This window comes from Euprymna scolopes, chromosome 42 (genome assembly GCF_053919585.1).
Source record: "Euprymna scolopes isolate OS-2025 chromosome 42, ASM5391958v1, whole genome shotgun sequence".
NCBI lineage: Eukaryota > Metazoa > Mollusca > Cephalopoda > Sepiida > Sepiolidae > Euprymna > Euprymna scolopes.
In genome coordinates this window covers 53,696,569-53,720,425 of record NC_136523.1, presented here as the reverse complement: position 1 = coordinate 53,720,425, position 23,857 = coordinate 53,696,569, and positions in this window count along the sequence as shown.

The following is a 23,857-nucleotide window of genomic DNA, read 5'->3' as shown; positions in this document are numbered from 1 at the left end:
GTGGAGGAATTAAAAAACAGCCATCACAAAAGAAAGAACAGAAGACAAAAATAGAAAATAAAAAGAAAAGAATAAATATAAGAACACGAATATAAAACGAGCAAAAAATACAAGCAAATAAATAAAGAAGAAATGAAAATGATGAAGAAAAATAATATTAAAAAAATGGGTAAAAATGGAGAATAGAAAAAAAAACAAAGGAGATAAAAAGAGAAAATAATAAATCGATTTCAGAAAAGGGGGAGTACAAAATTTAACATTGGCAACAGTTGGAAGCAAGTGATTCATAGTAAAAAGATAGGGTGAATGATTTGCTTCATGTTAGCAAATATGGATGCGATCAAATTAGAGACGAAAAGGAAATCTTAATATCATAACAGAGAAGTGAAAAGACCAGAAGTATTAGAAAAAAAAAACGAATAAAAAAACGAAAAAAAAAACGAAAAAAAAAAACGAAAATAAAAAACGAAAAAAACGAAAAAAAAACACGATAAAAAAACGAAAAAAAAAACCGACAAAAAACCGAAAAAATACGAAAAGTAAAAAACGAGGAAAAAAAACGAAAAAAAAAACGAAACAAATAAACAAGAGATGGAAACGGAGAGAGAATAAAACAAGAATAACAAGAAAAAGAAACTCAAAACGACATGAATGTGAAGAAATAAATGAAAGCAGAAATAAAAGAATCAGAAGGTCAATAAGAAGACGTAAAGAGAGAATAAATCGGCGGGAAAGACAATGAAATATGTCCTTGAAAATTCTAAGACATAGTGCATTGCGTTAAAAATATTGGGTAAAAAGTTTGTCTTACTAGCAGATCGCTCGGCGTTGCCCAGTTGTAAAATGCACATGAATATCATATTTTAATTAATAAAAAAAACTAAGACATGTGCATGCGGGTATTAGTTTTTGCTAAGCAATTGACTTCCTTGAAAGTAGACAAAACACTCGAGTAGAGATCGAAACCAAGACCTTAAAAATAGGACTAAAGTATGATAAGCATTAGTCTAGACTGACACAATTGTCATCTTTACACACTTAGCAAACCTACTTATTCGTAACGTAAACAAGTTGTCATTTTTCACGACCACGCATGCGCATTTGTGAAACAATTGACAAACACATAAGACTCCGGTGTCGCTCCATTACCAATTATCTATTGTTGACCCTTGAACAGGACCTTTTCTCGCATGAAGACCCATTAAAAATTCTACGTCTCAACTAAATTAACCTAAATATAGATACATCATCCATCGATGCTCTAAAAATATTCTTCCAGCATCATAGTGACCAGTTTCACAGTTAAAAAGTAAATCCCGAACGCACAAATATATAAACGAATGAAGAAATCCACATAGCTATATAGTAGACGCGTATTTACATTGGAAAGATATCCTCTATAATATAGAGGGTTAAAATTTGATTTAATGTATGTATGTATGTATGTATGTATGTATGTATGTATGTATGTACGTGGGGAAGACAACCTTTCTAGGAGAAGCAAATCTCTGATTTAAAAAAAAACATAAAGCGGGAGACCTGTAACCGCATTAAGCTGGTCTGCAGTTTAATTTGTTGCTGGCTATCTTGCTCTTGCTTGTTGCTGGATCTCAACATTTTGAACCGAGAGAGAGACTTAGATGTCGTACAAAGCTAAAACTCTGTAACATCATATTTGTATAGATACTCCCTCAGGCATTTGGGCTCATGAATTTAAAATGTCTGAGTAAGTGGAACTCGTCTGACAAGACGTTGCAATCATCATCATGTATGTATGTACGTATGCCTGCCAAAAACTTTTGACAAAGGCGACGGATCTTCAGAAGATGGATATAGTTTTGAAGTTCGGCCTTTCTGACGATAAATATCGCAAAGTTGGCAAAAACATTAATTTCAACTGGGAACTTTTCTACAGGGAGGGTTCGCTTTTTACCACGATATTTTCGAAATTCATCGCCTCATTTCGATTTTCTAGCCTTAATTTAAACCTACATCACTTCCCGTTTGGCAATGGGCACAACAGCAAACACGTCACGTTTTTTATGCTCTTTTCCTCCTTCGCGGTACAGGTTCCCGCCTACCTGTCTTCTGCTGTTTCTTTTTTCGAAATTTTCTTTATTTTAAATTATTTTTTTTGCTCAACCAACACCCTTACACACACACATGCACTTTCTTTTCCGTCTTCATCTCTATATGCCTACATTCACTTTTTTATGCTCAACACACACTTACAACACCTGGGCAACGCCGCGCACCCAGGCTAGTTAATATATAGAGGAAAACAAAAAAAAAGAGAGAGACAAGGCGTAAATATTTGATAATTGAAATAGTAAGGGAACTAGATTAGTAAACTACAATTAATCAGAATATGCAAAGAAAAAAATGTGAAAAACAGAAACGAAAAATCTAAATCTAAATCCAAATAAAATAATGTCAAAAGTTTTCAAATAAATAAAAAGACACCATGCATAACACGATGATGAATGAAGAAAATGCAGAAAAATCCAGCGAGATTTACGCGATGCGCAATCAAATCGTTGTCAAAAAATGGCGACGATTTCCTGGGATAGGCCATATCAAGAGTCTTGAAAATGATTCATTTCGCGCATAATCAAACGCTAAGTATATATGCAGTTGACGTCAGCAGTTTTCTCTTTTCATTCAAATGGACGGCAGAATCGTACTTTCGTGACCGATTTTGAAATAGAAAAATAGAGTTAATATAGAAGTTGATAATGGAATTCATGGAACAAAGCGGTAAATATCTGATATTAAATAATATGAAGAAGAGGAAAAACTGTAAGAATTTAAATTAAGACGAATAACAATTAAGAAAAAAAGTGATGCAGAAAAGTAATAATAATAAAGGATTAAGAAAAACTACATGAAACAATGTAGAAAGTACGAACGTATAAATTACATAAACTATGAAAAGAACAGAAGTTCGAATAAGGAACAATTTAAGTAAAAAAAGCTGGCAAAATTTCCAATATGCAGTAAGCCATGTAGAATTACAATTATAAATATAAATATTGTATCTATAACAGTTTAAATGTTGGGTTAAGGTTAATTCAAACGAAACGTTGTCACATTTGGGCTGGTGCATCTGCTACTAGTCTCTCGCTCCTAGACAAGGTTCAAAAGAGAGTCGCCAATCTGATAGGCCCTGAACAGGCATCTAAGCTTCAGCCTCTGTCCCATCGACAAAACGTTGACTCCGTCTGCCTGTTCTACAAGTATTTTAATGGGGAATGCTCTGACGAAATGCAGACACTTGTGCGCCCACGACGTAGACACCCTCGACAAACCCGACAGGCAGCTAAATCCCACCCCACACAGTAGAGATCCCTAGATGTAAAAGATCTTTCTACTCCAGTAGTTTCTTCCCCAGAACTGCTAGACTCTGGAATTCCACTCCAGGTTCCTGCTTCCCTAACTGTACTGACGTGCAGAAGTTAAAGTGTAACGTGAACCGACATCTTGCTGCCTAAATCCCAACATAGTGCCCCAGTAGTTGCTGCCCCTGATAGTAACTCCCTACACCAAAGTGGATATGTGCCTTGTTTGGGGTGAAAATGTAATTTACACGTAAGTATTAGCGGCACTCAAAGATATTCCTGTGAAATGTTGCTGCAAATAGTAGATCACATAAATGGATGCGGCATTGCACTGTACTAACATAGTCATATTTTCTAAATGTAGATATACATTTGCATTGATGATGTTGTATGCTAAATTAAGGGCGTCTTCTACCCTTCGTTGCTTAACTAAGAAAAGAATGACTGTTTTTACAGTCCATTGAAAAATGTCCGTCATTATTATCATCGGCTAATTCAATAAGACAAAATAAAAACCTATGCAATCGAAGTAGATATAATATACGAAAAAACACAAAAACTTACAAATACATCTAGGAAGCAGACAGTAACGAAGAGACAGCGAAAAAGAAGATGCAGAGGGAAGGATATCTGTAAATAGATATAATAGGGGAGGAAAGACAAAAGAGTCGGAAAATAAGATATAAATATAAATATAAAGTGAGAGACCGTTGTTAACCATGAAATATAATGTAAGGCAGAGCAAGACACAGTTTAGAACAAAGACGAATCTACAAAAGGGAAGATTAGGGAAAATAAGATATATAGTCATACAAATAAAATGCTTAATACAGTTATATTGCTAAACCGGATATACAGTCATAGGAGTTATTTCGCTAGCCCAATCATTGCTAAAAAATAAAAATTATACACTTTTATACTGGACTGTATGTAAATAGATTTGTCTACAGACCTGGATTACACACATTTTGTGTGTTTGTGTTTTTTTTTACAACTGAATCACAACTAATCAAGGCAGGACGTCACTTGATGATAAAGACTGTGATTTTACAGTGGCCAATGAAACAATATCGTAGTACTTGTAAGTAGTGAAATATTGAATTACTTAAGGGGGCGGCTCAGCAAGAAATTGTTTACGTCGGACTAGAATACGACCGTATTGCAGTCATTTTTAAAGCAGGAAAACGGAACAGATTTCCAAAGGCGTGCATTTCTAAGAAAGAAGCTTTGTTAATATGACCGGCGTTTAGTTTTACGTACAGATAAAGAGTAGGGTGTATTATTGTTAGTGAGTTTCGCTATGCGAGTGTTTTCATAAGAGTTTTGTGAAGGGGACCGTAGAGTGCAGCTTAGACGAGCACTTGCCATGAAAATAACGACAAATTAGAAACGGGTTCGCGACGTCTCTTCTATGGAAAAGAGCTCGCAAGGAGGAAAAAAGGGCATCCCCACTAGGCTACGATGTATATTTTGAACAGCGTCAAGGCTGAATGAGGTGTTCTAGCAGCTCCGGTAGACATATGGAAACAGTAGTGTATTCTTAGACGTACTTGACTGTTATACAGGCAGACAAGATAATTAGCAATAAGATATCTATGAGAGAGATAGGATGACACCAACATTTTTTTCGCGAAATTCGCTACGCATTTTATGTGCGTATTTAATTTCAGACCAGGAGTAAAGTTCTGAACTCGGCCAAACATGGAACCTCTCCAAGACGAGTGGCTATTTATTCGATTCGGATCATATCGCTGATGATATAAAGATGGAAGCTTGGTTTTAGATGCGTAACAATACATCAGCCATCTCTTTCCTCGTTCTACCACGTGTCACGTTAAAGGAGAGTAAATCGCAGAGACCTTGGTCATTTACGGTCTTCGAAGTATTGCCATGTAGTGTCGTCAGCATAAATATCTACGAATGACCTTAGGAAGTGATTTGAGTTTAATAGATCAGGAACAGAGTTGGGCCCAAGAGACACCAGTAGTAATACTGTGAACTTCTGATTTCTACCTATCTACTCTTATGACACTATCAGAGAGAAACGACTTAATAATAGAGAAGAGATTTCAAGCTATACAGTAACTGGATATCTTGTGAGGTATACAATTATGCCATCCTATCAAAGGCCCTTGATATGTCAAGAGTAAATGCTCTAGAAATGAAGCCCCCGGTACAGAGATTCGCTAATCCTTTGAGATATAACCGTTAGCACACCGGTTGTGTATTAACAGAACGAAAACTATATTGCATATCACTAAGAAGGTTATTTCTGCTAAGGCGGTTAACTACTACTCTATTTAACACATATTTCAGCAACTTATAACGCACAGGCCTGTGCTGAGAGTGATATTACCTTAAATACTAGGCATACTGCTGCGGTTTTTCAAGGAGTTTGAAAATAAGTCTCCCGAAAGCAACGCTTAAACAGCTTTATACGTATGAGAGCTTGTTCTGGTAGAAGATTTTCCAGCACTATAATTGGAATGATATCAGGGCTAATTGCTTTACTGGAATCAAGTTTTTAGTTTAGTTTGGCAACATCACGCACACATATTTGTATGTCGCGTAGTTTGTTTTCAAATACAGGAGGAAATATAGGGGCGGCCTTGATCGCATGAGCTGCAAAGGTCTTGGCAAACATTTTGACTTTGTTCAGTTCTTGCATGAGTACATCAGGTTCATTAATGATGGGTGGGATACAGCTCACGCTTCTGTTCATGACCTTTTTGTTATTTGCCAAAATATAATCGTAACCCGAACCGCTGCTTGCTTGGACTTAAAGAACTGATCGTACAACCCTCCTGCGTTCTTTATTATTCTTTTACAGTCGTTTCTGGCAGTCCTGGAAGCGTCTCTTGTCTCAGTGCATCTTTTACGTTGGAAGCAATGGAAATAACGATTTCTGTGTGCAAAAGTAGCAGCATATCCTGGAGAGAAAACGGCTGATTGTTGATTTTTTTCTGGAATTTTTGAAGAGTACAAAGCTGTATATACCTACAATTTAGTATATCGTCAGGTTTGATATTATAGAGGAAGCTTCATTTTAAAAGATTAAACAAGAGAAGTAGATATGATAGAAATGTACGGAAGCTATCCCAGTAAACCATATGACATCGATATAGTCTAGATAGATTGTTTAACATATTTTGGATTTTTCTCTTTGAGTCTATTATTTTTCAGTTCGTTTTCTCCATTCTTCTGTGCCCGTTGCCTTATTTTTTCTTGTAATTATGACTAGTATTAATATAATTTTGTTTCTATTCATGCAAGTACCAGCAAATTCATCAGTTCGCTATAATACTCCTTTGTTTTTTTTCCTCTAATGAAAAGAACGCATTTCTTAAAATATCCGTAGAATAAGGAACTTTTTTTTTGTATTTGAGTATCTTATCGAGCAAGCATATTTTTGAACAATATTATTTACAGTCTCAAATTGCGTTCCTCGATACATAAATAAATAACTTTATATATATATATATATATATATATATATATATATATATATATATATATATATATAGGGAGAGAGAGAGATGGAGAAAGTGATGGAGAGAGGTTCGAGAGAAAGAAAAATAAAAAGGAACACACCAAGTTATGTGTTCATCAACGTTTCGAGGCTTCCTCTGGATGACTCTCAAAATAAAGATGAAACGTTTATATATATATATATATATATATATATATATATATATATATATATATATATACACCAATATATATATATACACCAATATATATATATACATATAAAAATATATATACATATAAAAATATATACATATATATACACATATATATATATATATACATAACACATATATATATACATATACATACGTATATATATACATACATATATATATATACATATACATACGTATATATATATACATACATATATATATATATATATATATATATATATATATAATCTTGCACTAGATTCACTTGCCAATTTATTTTTGTAGAATTTATCTAAAAGGATCAGTGTATCTGCCAACACAGGTGTTAAACCTTAGTGTTAAAAATCAAAGAGCGTTTTCAGAAAGATATTCACACCTGGGTATCATCTCTCACATTAAGTGTTGTTTTTCTGTCTTTACTTTGTCTTAAATCTGCATTTATAACTCCCTCGAGTAATCTTTTTCGGAATCTAAGTACATCAGCATATCCGTACGTATATATATATATATATATATATATATATATATATATATATATATATATATATATATATATATATATATATATAGTCTCTGTTAAAACAAACACAGACAGACACACAGACACGTTCACTTTTATAGATATATAGATATGTGTGTGTTTGTATTCTATTTTCGGTTTTACCAATTGTTGATTTTACCTATATTTTATATCCATATATAATTCATAAATTATAATTCTTTATTCTCATTTAATTATTTTATAATTAATCTTACTTTATTTAAATATAAATTTCCATTTGTAATATTTTATCATAATTTGTTTAAATACAGTAAAAGGATCGATAATTTACTTTTAAATTTAAATGAGTTGTTCCCTTTTATCAAAACGTAGTTATACACCTAGTTATAATTATAATTATATCAATAAATAAATAGTTATTGTTATTATTATAGTAATAAATAAATATTTGTGTACCTTTTTATTTCATTTTTTATAATCATTAATCCAATCTGTACAATGAATTAACTTAAATTATTTATTTAAATTAAATAGGACAATTTCAAACATTTGATTATAAAATAATCTATATTTATGAGTTTTATGTATCAATAATCTAAATTTAATTATAATATTCAAATTTACGATTATCTGGTATTGCTATTAATTGTCATTTAATAAATATAATTTATATATATTTTTTAATTCGAATATATCTTTATAAAGTACGTATATATATATATATATATATATATATATATATATATATATATATATATATATATATGTATATATATATATATATATATATAAATTAATTAATTTTAATTCGACCGTTTTGGATTTTACCATTCTTGGATTTTTTACCCCTCACCGGACTATCCATTCATGTGAAATCTTTTTATCATTTTTCTTTTACCTCATATTCCCCTTACCTCACCTTTTTTAATCAAGTAAGATCTGTGACTTACGTGTAGTTTCATTAAATAATTTCATATGCAAAATCCGATACGCATTTTGCTAATTCCTGCCCTCTGATGAGAAGGAGAGTATTTCTTCGAAACTCCGCGGATTAAGGACTATCCATTTATCTGGTGCTTACTTTTTTTTAACATGTTTTATTAATCATTTGTTCATATATATATATATATATATATATATATATATATATATATATATATATATATATAACTACTTCATTTACTCACATAAATTTAATATACGAAAGTATAGATTTATGCGTAAACTTAAAGTATTTACTTCAAAAGTGCTCAATACGTAGGTAGAGTTAGTTAATAATTTATAAAATGTATATGGCGATTAAGCTACACTGAATATTCTGCGTTTCATCCACTATAGGATTCGTCAGGCTTATACGCGAATTCTGTGGTTGTTTCTTGTTTTATATATGTTGAGGATTTTTAGTTAGCCAATCAGCTTTCTAGTATCCAGGGGCGCGGCGGATACTAGAAAGCTGATTGGCTAACTAAAAATCCTCAACATATATAAAACAAGAAACAACCACAGAATTCGCGTATAAGCCTGACGAATCCTATAGTGGATGAAACGCAGAATATTCAGTGTAGCTTAATCGCCATATATATTTTATAAATTACTATATATATATATATATATATATATATATATATATATATATATATATATATATATATATATATAGTTTCTGTCAAAACAAACAGGGGGAAACTAATTACTAATTGCGAGTTGCCACGCTAATATTTGTATTATTATATAAAAGGAACTTAATCGTTGTTTCTGCGTATCTGCATGTTTTTGCATAAGTACGTTCGTTCCTATGGACTCGCAAACGACTGGGTTAATTTTTATAAAACATCACACAAAGATGATTTATGTACCTGGCAGTGGTGTTAAATATCTTTTTCGTCGGCATGTCTTCAATACGTATCGATAATCGATAATCGAAATAATCTGACGAAAGAATGAACAGGGGCTTTTGACAAAACTTAACATCTTACACAGACAAGCCTAACAGGTTCGTTTGAATTGTATTATTACCACACACGCTGAAAGGCCCAGCATATAAAATCAACAATGGATTCTTTGATATAATAGGGGCGCGTTTAAAATACTTTTCTGTTTTAAGCACAATTTCACGATGATACTTGATGTTTCATTTTAAACTTAAATGCAAGCCATTGCCAGCGCACAACTAATAATGTCAGGCATAGAAAATAAACAGTAGGTTATTTGATATGACAAGAGCCTGTCTAAATGAATGTCTCTGTTAAGCGTATCATAGTACTTGACTTTTGCATTCTGAACATAAATGCAAACCATTATATATGAGATAATTATTAAAATCAACACCTATGTCTCTATAGTGCAATGTAGACTACCAAATCTTGTGAAATTAGTCACCTCGAGAAACAAGTTAGGCTTCCCCGAGGTTCTTTGTGTACAATTAAAGAAAGCAATCAATTGTTTTTATTCAATAATGGAGTATTTCATCGATTTCGATGACAATAAAATTATGAGAGTACGAATTCGTTGATCATCATTCAATCCTTAAACGTTTTTGAACAGTCACAATATATTGAAAGAAGGAATAAAAATAAAGGAAATGATATCGCTATGGACGACTCTCAAAGATTTGTACCTGGATTAAGATATTTTGCATTTCCTTGCTGGGATCTACTTTTTCTTAAAAAACTTTTCTGTCCCGAATAGAGGAGTACAGCCGTACGTATGATGATGGTATTGATATTGTTTCTAAGTAAATTAAATACACGTAACTTTACTGTTTATAGAACAATGCTTAAGTAAACGATTTAGATTACAGTACAGCTCTGATCTTGAGCACGGGGTACAATGGGGAAAGCAGTGACTGGTTACCTTTAATGCATCTAAAACCAAGCTTATATCTTAACATCATCAACGCTCTGATCCCAATCTGGCATCAATGTAAATGAAGGGGTCCCGTCTTGGGGACACCTCATGTTTTGACAAGCTTCTAGGATTGACCTTTCTTCTGATCTAAAATGGAACACATACATCAAATCTGTTGCAAAGGCCGCTGGGAAAAGTGGCTGGATCCTTCAATCAATCCAGTAGGTATCTCACTGCTGATGCAATTCTCTATATATACAAGAGCCAGGTACGTTCAAGGATGGAGTAATGTTGCCACATCTGGGCAGGAGCTGCTAAAAAGGACTTGTCCTGCCTTGATAGAGTTCAAAATAGACTTCGTAGCCGCGTAAGAGATGTACTTTTCTCTTCCCTGCACTCTCTATCTCACAGAAAAGATGTTGCGATCCTGTCTCTGATGTATTGTTATTTTCATAGCAAGTGCTCGATTGAGCTTAAATCTGTGCCCCCCCTCGTCGAACGTTCACAAGTAACACTCGTCTAGCTAAAAACGCCTGTGGAACTGTCTTCTGTTTCCCTGCTTTTCAGCTGAATATAATCTGATTGTCTCCAAGTCCAACGTAAACAAGTTCTTGATAAGCCGTTCCACTTACGTAAACAAATTAACCGAATTTCCATTAGGAACGATTATTATATTGTCCAATTGACTACTGTACACTCTAAACCCTTATCCTCGTGTGGTCTCTTGGCCTTGAGAAGTGGTGATGCCTATGTAAAAAAGGCATACAGAAAAAAAACACGAAATACTGACAACTAACATTACATAAACATATACTGTACAAGTTTTTTTATTTATGCACACATTATTAGATACATATATACATACGTGTTTCAGCGTCCAAAATCACTATCAATAAATTCCCTTACCGTCTATCGGTGCTTAAACATACACGTGGATTCCATAGTCAAAGCTTCTTTGTTAGATCTGCCCGCATATTAAACTCTGTCCACCTGGGCTGCTTTCTAGCTTACTACAATATTGTCGTCTGCAAGTTTAATGCAAACACGTTCTTGTTGGATCGTCGTCATAAATAATGTAACTATACAAAAATTCGACCATAAACGATTTGTCCAGATGACTGGCATACAGACTTTTATCTCTTATCACCCAGAGATCACCTGGACTTGATATTTGGTTACACGATTCTAAAAAAAATTACGCTCCTCAAACCTTAAGTATCAACTAAAATGAATACGTTTAAAAAGGTTTTCTTTGATCGTTTTTATTCCGGCTGCTACTAAAGGCCATGTGGATTCCTGATTTTCCAATAGATCAAACCTGAAGAAAAGCATGAACAATCCAATATAACTTAATATATAATGTAATTAATACTATATGTGTATGTATAACGTATGTAAAGTTTTAGTGTAAGACGTTTATGCTTTATGGGTACGGTGTTTATAAGACAGTGCTAAATGGTAGCAAGCTTTAATTTAATGGATTACTCATTTATACTAACATTTTGACTGCATATGTGCAGACATGTTTCAACCACAAGAGTTTTTAAGTCTACCTCACACAATGTGATGTATGTTATCGAAGCTTAAAATGCATGCCCATATGTTGGAAAACTATATTATTTTTAATTCCATTATAATCGGAAAAATTAGTAGGTTTTGTTTTTTCTAATGAACGTACAAATCATATGTATATATATATATATATATATATATATATATATATATATATATATATATATATATATATATATATATACAAGGTGACTCCCAAAAAAACAAAAGCTAAATGGAGGACATCTAAAACATATGCTGGAGAACGGAGAAAAAGGTCAAACGCCCTAGTGTTTTGATGCGATGTGTTCAATATAATAAACTAGTTATGGCCAAAGTTACATTTAATTCGGACAAAACACTAAGAAACAGGGTCTAATTAGAGTTGGGGCCCGTTTTTTGGATCACCCTATATATATATATATATATATATATATATATATATATATATATATATATATATATATATATATATATATATATATGAAATTTAAATTTGGATTTTACCGTCACTGGATTTTTTTTATTTTCCACCAGACTATCCATTCATGTGTAATCACCTTTTTCTTCACTATATTCCCTCTGCTCCACTTTTTTGTTTTCAAGTAAGATCTTTGACTTACTTGTTGTTTCATCAAATACTTCTGCATGCAAAATCCGATCCCGCATTTTGCTAATTCTTATCTGTGATGATAAAGAAAGTATTTCTTCGAAACTCCGCGGATTAAGGAGTATCCATTTTTCTAGCGTTTCCTTTTAAGATTAAATATGTTTTTAACTCATTTCAAAGTGTTTTCAACATATTTTATTAACTGTTTGCTCATATATATATATATATATATATATATATATATATATATATATATATATATATATGTATATATATATTTAATAAGTATTATAGTAAAGAATAATGGCAGCCCCTTTAAGAAATTCGTTTCTTATCGTTGAGCACTTTAAGTTGTAATAAAATCTGTCAACTTAGCTAATACGCATATGACGAGTTAAATAGACCGACTTTATTTCATCTAAAAGGTCTCAACGATAAAATACACTTTTTTAAAGGGGCGTACATATTTATTCACTATACATTCGGCCAATATTAACTGCGAGAAATACTGTTAAAATTTAATCATTTATTTTGAAGTGTGTTTAACGTCTGTCAGAGTGATCTAATCATTATAAGATGCTCTGAGCATAAGAGCTAAATTGTCTGACTTTATTTCTACTGAAAATTTTCAACGATAGGTAACGAGTTTCTTAAAGAGACTGACATAATTATTTACTATAATAATCATTAAATACCTGCAGAAACAAGTGAAATAATATTTCGGGGATTATCAGTGCAGGGTGTCACGATTAACACCTGTCGATAGATCCGAACCCGAAAATAAAAGGCATCTCTGATTCCATAGGCAAGGAACCAATCCATTCGGCCACTGTTTACCGTGAGAAATACTGTTGAAACTTAAACATTTATTTTTAATGTTTTTTTAACGTCTGTCAAAGTGACCTAATCATTATATGATGATTTGCACTTACGAGCTAAATTGGCCGACTTTAATTCAACTGAAAGTTCTCAACGAAAAGAAACATGTTTTTGACGGGGCTGAAATGGGTGTGTGTGTGTGTGTGTGTGTGTGTCTGTGTGTGTCTGTGTGTGTCCTTCAAATTTTGATTTTTTTCTAATGCAACCTTGACTGGGCCGCCACACGTTGCGGTCTCTGTCGCAAAGTAGTTAAAGAATTGAAAAGCAATTCAACTCGCCATTGCTTTGTAGCAATCACATCATTTTTCTAATTGTTCCGACCGTGACGTGACCCACAGAGTCTGAACGTTCTTCACGAAGCCCATGTGTTTCTAAGCGTTATTGCGGCCCCTAACGAGATTTTGTTTTTAAATCCAATACGTTTCTGTATCGGTGACGTCATTTCGCATACATCTGCATATGCGTCTCAGCGTTATGTTATATATTGTCTGTCTAGCTACACTGATGAGCTTTGAAACAGCGGAACAATACTGTATGTGGATTTCTATAGATACTGTTGTTTTCTTGTCGAGTCGTACATTCAGTTATTTGGAAACTCATGTGTGAATTTGTCATCATCATCACAATAATCAACATGTATTGCATATGTGTTAGTTTAAAACAAACTCATTCAAAAAAAAATCCAAGCGTCTGTAATTTCATATCAATAGGACTGTTGTTTTCTTGTCGAGTTGTACATTCAGTTATTTGGAAACTTATGTGTGAATTTGTCATCATCATCACAATAATCAACATGTATTGCATATGTGTTAGTCTAAAACAAACTCATAAAAAAAAATCCAAGCATCTGTAATTTCATATCAATTGGACTGTTGTGTTATTGTCGAGTCGTACGTTCAGTTATTTGGAAACTTATGTGTGAATTTGTCATCATCATCAAAATAATCAACATGTATTGCATATGTGTTAGTCTAAAACAAACTCATTAAAAAAAAAATCCAAGCGTCTTTAATTTCATATCAATTGGACTGTTGTTTTCTCGTCGAGTCGTACATTCAGTTATTTGGAAAATTATGTGTGAATTTGTCATCATCATCATCATCATCATCATCATCATTATCATCAAAATAATCAACATGCATTGCATATGTGTGAGTCTAAAACAACACTTATTAAAAAAAAAATCCAAGCGTCTGTAATTTCATTTCAATTGGACTGTTGTTTTACGTATGACTTTTGAAATGTTCCTTCATGTGTATTTTACATGTGTTTGATGTGTGTACGTATGTATAGGCATATGTATGTGTGTGCGTATATGTGTGCCTCTACATGATTATGGTTGCATATGTGTGCACATGCATACATATGTTGGCGTACATCTGTATGTATGCATGAGTTTATTGTCATGTGTATGTGGGGTGGAGAGGGCTCCCGTAGGCTGTGGTGAAGGCGACCCCTCTAGGAGAAGCAACTCTTAGAGTTAAAAGAAAAACAAAAAAAAAGTAACATAAAGCGGAAGACCAGTACCCGCAATAAGCTTGTCTGCAGTTTGACTTGTTGCTGACTATCTTGCTCTTGCTTGTTGCTAGATGTCAACATTTTCAACCGAGAGAGAGATTTACTTGTCGTACAAAGCTAAAACTCTGTAACAGCATCTGTGTATAGATACTCCCTCAGGCATTGAAAAGTTGTGACGCGTATAAGCCTGAAATGCTGGAAGCATGTAATAATTGATCTGCCATCATTATATGTATATATGTATGCATAGGTGTATGTCTGTAGATGTACAGGTGTATGTATATGTGTGTATATCTATGTGTATATATATGTATATGTGTATATGTATGTATATATGTGTGTGTATGTATGTATTTATGGATATATATTTTTGTATGTATCTGTATATATGCATGGGTATGTATGTGTGTGTGTATGTATATGTATGCATGTATATGTGTATGTATGTATGTGCATGTTTGTGTATGTATGCATATTTTTGTATGGGTATGTATATATATATATATATATATATGCATATGTGTACATGTGTGTATATGTATATATATATATGTGTATGTAATTGTGTGTGTATTTATATGTATGTACATGTGTGTGTATGTATATGTATGTATGCGTGTTATGCATTGTGTATGTATATGTGTGTGTATGTTTACAGATAGGTATGTGTGTATGTGTATAGATGTATATTTGCATTTATATATGTATATGTATGTATGCCATTGACTTGTCTTGTGTATGTTGATGTATGTGTACTATGTATTGTGTATATATGTATGCATATATGGGTGTTATATGTGTGTGTATGTATGTTTGTATGTATACTAGTGACCGTCTTCAGTGTCATGTCTGAGCGTGTGAATTTTGCCGCAGGACTAAAGTCATTATCGTCTCATGGACTTTCAGTGCCTGAGGGAGTGGCACTCGCCTGATAAGATAAGACGTTGCAATCACCATACATATATATGTATGTATACCAATTACCGTCTTGTTTATGTTTGCATGTGTGTGTATGTATATGTATGTGTGCGTATTGTGTATTGTGTATGTACGCATGTATATGTGTGTGTGTGAGTGTATATATATGTATGTATAACAATGACCGTCTTTAGTGTCATGTCTGCTTGAGTATGTGAATTCGCTGGCAGGACTATATGTCATTTTTCGGGCTCATGAAATTTCAATGTCTGAGGGAGTGGCACTCGTCTGGCAAGACGTTACAATCATCATATATATATATATATATATATATATATATATATATATATACAGGAACCCCTACACTGCCCGGTCGTAAAATACGCTTAAGTATGAAATTTTGATTAATGCATATTTCGTATTTTTTTATTATTCGGATTTGGAAATTAAACCAGTTAATATGTTATATTATTGGTAGATTTCCAGTCACGCAGCATAACATTGAATGCAACGCACAGAAAACGAATTTATTAGTGCAACAAATCACAAAATCTCAAATAAAAACCAAACAATTACAGACCACCAGTGTTTTTTTTTATGAATGATTACGTCTTGCTGTTTCATCTGAATCACCCTGAAATGAACAAAAACGGGGAGTCTTTTGCGTAGTTAAATATATTGATCAAAGGTCGATGATGAAAAAAACACATAGTCGAATAATACAAACGTTGTATTTTGGAGTCGAGTCCTCAAAAAAGCATGCCCTACACCTACATAAATAGCATTACATCAGGTGTAGCAAGATTTTGTGATCACATATAATCATGAGACACAATCGTTATTATCTTAGGCTGGGATTATTTTCAAGCAAAAGCTAAGATTCGTAATCGAAAAACTGTCAACAAAACGAACACAATTAAAGATCCCTATTATGCCTAAGAAATACTACTGCTCAGCAGAAAATACTTATTTACCAGACTTACAAAATAACTTGTCTTTTTGGGAACTGCGTACAATGGATTTTGAAAAATGGTTTACCTTATTCAAGGTCATAAATTTACATCCAAAGACACGTAAATCAGATAAAAACACGTCGATTGAACGATTCAAACTATTCACCTAATGGAGAAGCAGATGTTATTATCATACTACACGACGATTATTATATCGAACTACGCCATGCGGCTCCAGAACGACGCCAATCAGGAAGGGAAACGGCTATTTATGGATCTTTTTTATCATCGATCCGAAAAGGGAAAAAAATACGAAGTACTTGTGAGAATGAAACTTCCCAGGCTAATTCGATCGTCGCCCTTGTACCCAGAAGAGCGACCTAGCAATGTCACTTCCTGTATCCCATATTTCTTTCTCTTTCCCGATGAACGGTTGACCAGTCAGGATGTGACAGAAATCGTTCCTGGTGGGAGCCTCGGCCACCCAGACAACTTCACTGACTAACTCGTCAGCCTATTACTAATCGCAAGTAACATTACTCATCTCGCATGGACCACCACAACACTCCTGACTAGCCAGTCAGCCTTTTTCAGCTATACATCGCAAGTAACGTTACTCATCCCTCAATGAACTCTTATTCTTTCTATCTCTTTATTAATATTTCTCATCTATGTTTATGTACATAAATTGCATTCCTTTGCTGATATATAACGGTATGTTTTCTTCATCATTATGCGACTTTTTTTTTTATTTTTCAATCCTTCAACAATCCAATACATACACGATTACACATTGGAGGACGGGATCATCTATCACGCAACCATCCTATCCTGTCCTCCCCCTGAACATACTCATTGCAGAAAAAAAGACTTGGTTCGAGGGTGCTATTACTTCTTACTCATTGACGCATAACGAACTTTGCTTACTATTATATAAACCACGAGGACATATACCGCGATCTAAATTATCAGTGGGAAATATCGATGATCCTCTAATACAATATCTTCTTTTCACCTTCAGCTGTTCTTAACGTTTTCTGTTAGGACCATTTTATAGAGTTACAACAATATATATATATATATATATATATATATATATATATATATATATATATATATAGTAATTTATAAAATATATATATGGCGATTAAGCTACACTGAATATTCCGCGTTTCCCCACTCTAGGACTCCTCAAGCTTAAGCGCGAATTTTGTGGTTGTCTGTCGTTTTAATATACGCACCTTCTATTGAGATTTTAGTTAGCCAATCAGCTTTCTAGTATCCACCGCGCCCTTCCTATAAACCATGGAACATGCACTTATCGGGCAAATGCCTATTTTACCTCTGGTTGACCTGCCCCTTTGTGTGTGCTGTATCTAGTTTCTTGACCTATTTTAAATGGTGGTTAGGTTTTTTTTAATATTAGTTTATATATAAATATATATATATATATATGTGCATGCATATATGCACACAAATATATATATACATATATATATATACATACATATGTGTGTGTTCGTTTATGTATATTCAGGTTTATTTAATTTATTTATTTGTTTATTTTCTACTGTTTTTGTTAGTTTTAAAACTATTTTTTATCGTTATCCTAGAGTAAATTTTATCTTGTGAACACAATAGTTCCCTATTTCTCTTCTACAGTTTAATAGATGTGTGGGTTCTTTAAAGTACAGGAGCATATTTTTCATGAAGGCATAACCTACATGGGTCGTCTAGGTCTCTACACGTGGTAGCTTGTGTTATTATTTTCCATTCGACTATCGGCGAATGTCCCCTTTCCTTGAGTTTCCAGTATTTATTTGCTAGCGTTGTTTTCATACGGTGTTTTTTTATTGTTGAATGTACATTTGTGGTCCTAATATCGAGTTTTGAAATCTAAGGAAGGCATACCTACGTAATATTTCTTGTTATTCGGGGGTTCTTTCGCAAATATTGTGGCCTGGTAAACTACGCTTCTGGTTAGACATTTATTTTGAAGTGGGCAAAGTGTGCGGTGTCTACAGTTGCATTTTATCTTGCCCGTTATTAGTATTTTTATTTATTCGTAGTTTACGCATAAATTAATATTTCGTATATTAATTTTATGTGAGTAAATGAAGTAGTTATATATATATATATATATATATATATATATATATATATATATATATATATATATATATATAATGTTGTCCCAAAAAAGAAAATCTCAAATTAAAGGACCGAGTGGTACCATAAAATGTTGTCTTTTGTGCCTCAGAATTTAGTTTTCGTTATAGTCACAAGCCTATAATCGATACACTTTTTATCAGAAATTAAAAGACACACCTCTTCTAGCCGACGTCCATGACGGACGATGTTTTCTTAAAGTCTCGCACTGTCTATCTTCGCAACAGACAGGATGTTTCATGTCAGTAATGCATAAGTAAAGCCGCCACGACAATTCTATTTGCAACCCTTTAAGTGTCATTCGTTTGAACATAAAATTCGAGGCAATACATTTGAAACGCTTTATAAATATATATATATATATATATATATATATATATATATATATATATATTTATAAAGCGTTTATATATATATATATATATATATATTTATAAAGCTATGGTATAGCTGGAAATGTCTACTTACTTAGTAAATCATATCTCTCTGATAAATTCATAAGAGTAGTGGTTGATAGGCAAAAATCAGAAGCTATCAGTATTAATGCTGGAGTCCCTCAGGGCTCAATCCCAAGCCAAACTTTATATATATATATATATATATATATATATATATATATATATATATTTATAAAGCGTTTATATGTATATATATATATATATATATATATATATATATATAAAGCGTTTATATATATATATATATATATATATAGTAGAAATGGTAATTAATAAAAACTGAAGAAAGTGCCCAATACTGTTGTAGAGCAAATATGCGTTTTATTTTTTATTAACGTATGTTTCTGTTAAGTTACATTATTGTTTCAGCTACCCGGCCGTTTTTTTGGGGCCGTTTTTTGGCCGTGGAAGCTACAGACGGCCAAAAAACGGCCGGCTGGCTGAAACAATAATGTAACTTAACGGAAAGATACGGTAATAAATAATAAAACGTATATATATATATATATACATATATATATATATATATATATATATATATATATATATATATATATATTACAAACCATTTCTTGATATAGCCTGTAAGAATGAATGACTACATTTATGTTTTATCATTTACGCGTGATTTGAATTATCAATACAATGCAATTTTGTCTGAATATCTTTGTTGTTACATGCCCATGAATATTTTCACACGCTACGTATTCAATGTAACATTTTATTTCAGGTCAAACCATGAAAAGACGTTTCAATGCTGATGAAGTGATACAGAACATTGAAGGACTCTGATATGATAATGAGTTTGCTTTTCTTGGCAGTGATCAAGACTAGTTTTTGGAACAAAATATTGTGGTGCAGAGTAATGATATAGCGATTCTCCTGATGATTACATTGAAGATGTAGCTGAAGCTGAAGGAAATGTCTGCAAAGAAAGGAATGGTTTCAAAGGGAGAAAGCAACTCTCCATTAAGAATATTATTGAGTGAACAACACTGTCAGAATTGCCATTTAAATGGGTCTCACACATCAGATTCGCAACTGCAATGGAATTAAGGATTTCGTGTTCTACAATATCACGCCAGTAATAAGAGAAAACATTTTTTTACATGGGGTTCACCACTTATCAAGGCCCGAATGCCACTCAGGGATAAGGGTTATTGCGTGTACAGTAATCAGCGAGATGGTATTGTAGTAATCATTAGTATTGCGAGTTTTGATAGAGTGGCTTACTTAAGGAGACGGTTTGTCAGGAGTTTGTGTATGTTGGACTTGAAGACGTCCAAGTTGTAGTCAGGTTGGAAACAGGCAAGCGATAGAGCATTTCACTGGCGTGCAGTTCTAAGAAAGAAGCTTTGGTCATGGAATCTACGTTTGGATTTAGAGTAAACACAATTAAAAGCCTTGGGGAAAATGAAAAGGAAATCACTGAAAACGAAATGATTGCATTTTTAGGAGTACTAATTCTATTCGAGGTAACAACACTATGTTGATGTTGATGATATTTGGAACATTGACGCGCGCCATTTTGTTTTTACCTGAGGCTAAGTTAAGTATCCAGAGAAAGATTCCAAAAGATCAGTAGTCATCTAACGTTTGATGATATTCACCCGTGTCCCCCAAACTAACGGCCAGTATGCAAGTCTCCTAGACCTTTTTCTCACAACTTCCCCTAAGCTATGTCGATCTTCCGTTCTGTCCCCACTAGGATCTCCCGACCACTCTGTTTTATCACTTAAGATAAAAACGAAATGTAATAGTTCCTCAGACGTACCTCTCTATCATACAGCATATCGATGCTCCATGTCTGACTGGTATAGTTTCCGTATATTTATATTAGTTACCCCTCTGCGTTCCATGTTTAAAAAAGGTGTGTCCTCTATAGTATCAGACCTGATGGAATGGTTAATTGTAGGTATAGACCGCTCCATCCCGTCGAAAATGTTCCAGAAAAAACCTAACAGCCAGTCGTGGTTCTCCCAATAAGGTGCTGCTACCATTGCAAACAGAAATCACTTTTCCCATTACTTCCAACGTAACAGATGTTCTGATACTAAAGCCGCCTTCAGGACCGACAGTAACCTCTGTAAAAAAAAGTAATAAAGAATGTGAGAGAGTTGACTACGTAGTTTAGCGTGCCATCAGTTTTCGCAAATAGCAAACAGAATCCTGAACAGAAGTGTGTGCTCTATCTCACCTATCATTTATGGGCCTGAGGTATTCTCGCCGGCATCAGACAAAGACACACTTTTTGCCAAGATCTTGCAGTTTATTCTACCCTTTATGACTAAGGCCACCAACCTCCATTTCCTAATGTATCTGCAAACACTCTATGCGACATAAAAATGTATGCGCATGATGTTGCCAAGCTAATCAAAAATCTTTATTCCAGTAGAGCAACTGGACCTTATGGCATTCCAATTATAGTGCTCAAAAAGCTTCAACCATAACTAGCGCCCATACTAACAAAGTTAGTAATGCGTTGTCTTAAGAGGAAATGCTTCCAAACACCTTGGAAAACTTCATCAGTATACCCTGTTTTTAAGAATTCAGGTGAGCACACATCTCCCTCTCAGTACAGACCAATAAGCACCCTGTGCATTATGCTTAAGCTGCTGGAATCTGTATTAAATAGAGAAGTAGTCAATCATCTCAGCAAAAACACTCTTCTAAATGACGGGCAATATGGTTTCCGTTCAGCTGGATCTACAGCAGACAGTTATATCTCATAGGATTAGCGAATCTCTCGATAGAGACTTCCTCTCTAGGGCAATTGCTCTTGACATATCAAAGGCCTTTGATAAGCTATGACACAATCGTCTACTTCAAAAGATCTCCAGTATTGGTATAGCTGGAAATGTCTACTTACTTATTAAATCATATATCGCTGATAAATTCATAAGAGTGGTGGTTTATAGTAAAAAATCAGAAGCTATCAGTATAATTGCTGGAGTCCCTCAGGGCTCCATCCTAAGCCAACATCTCTTCCTGGTCTACATAATTGATCTACCACATCACATGCATACATCATTCCTAGACATTTATGCTGACAATACTACAATCTATGGTAGCACATCAAAGACCGTAAACGACCAAAGTGTCTCTGATTCTGTCTCCTCTGAATTTGAGCATGTGGTACAATAGGAAAAGAGGTGGTTAGTTACTTTTATTGTATCTCAAACCAAGCTTTCTATCTCTACACTATCTACGCTCTGATCCCCATGTGGCATCGATTGAATTGAATCTCCCATCTTGGGGAGGGTTCATCTTTGACAAGATTCTGAGCTTGAACTTTACTCCTGACCTGAAATGGAACACGTATACCAACTCCATTGCCAATGTCGCTGAAAAAATGGTGAGATCTTTCTACCGCTCCAGTAGATATTTCACTGCTGATGCGATTCTCTACCTATATAAAAGCAAGTTACGGCCAACGGTGGAGTACTGTTGCCACATCTGGGCAGGAACTGCTAGAATAGCTAACCTGCATTGACAGAGTTCAAAATAGACTACGTAGCTTTGTGGGATGATCTTTTCTCTTCTCTCCAACCTCTTTTCCACAGAAGGGAAGTTGCCATACTGTTTCTGCTTTATCGTTATTTTCATGACAAGTGCTCAGCTGAGCTTCAATCTATGGTTTCCCCTCGCCAAATTTTTACGAAAAACAATCGTCTTGCCAAAAACACAATCAATAATTTCCAACACACTTTATCCCTGCCTAGACCTAAATGTAGATTCCATGAACAAAGTTTATTTCTTAGAACTGCACGCCTGTGCAACTCTCTTCCGGTTGTCTGCTTTCCAGCTGACTACAATCTACTCGTCCTCAAGTCCAACGTAAACAAGTTTTTGATGAACCGTCTCCCTAAGTAACCAAATTTACAAAATTCCCACTAACGTTTACTACTCGATAATCACATGACTAATGTATACCCATTAACACTTATCCTTGAGTGCCGTCTTGGCGCTGATAGGTGGTGATTTCTGTGTAAGAAAACCCAAACTAATAGGAAGACTACTGATGAGAAGTTCTTCAAACCTCGTCAAATATTCAACCACATAAAGGAGAAGCTTGTGTAGCCAATGGAGCTATCTGACAATGTTTTGTGTGGATGAAACTCTATATCTATTCAGAAGACATTGCAGTTTGTGGCAATACATGCCAAGCAAACCATTAAAATATGTGCTCAAATATTGGAATTTAGCCGATTATGATGTGGGTTATGTTTTCGCCATCGACATTAATTTAGAAAAATCAATATGATGCAAACAGCAGAAATGTTGGTGAGCAAGTCGTCATGAAAATATGCAAATCTTTGTTCAAGACCGTGGGTGGAACTACTGACAAGTTTTTCACAAGCAAATAATTGGCTTACAATCTGTAGAAAAATGGCCTCACTTCGACAGGAACATTGAGTAAGAACAAAC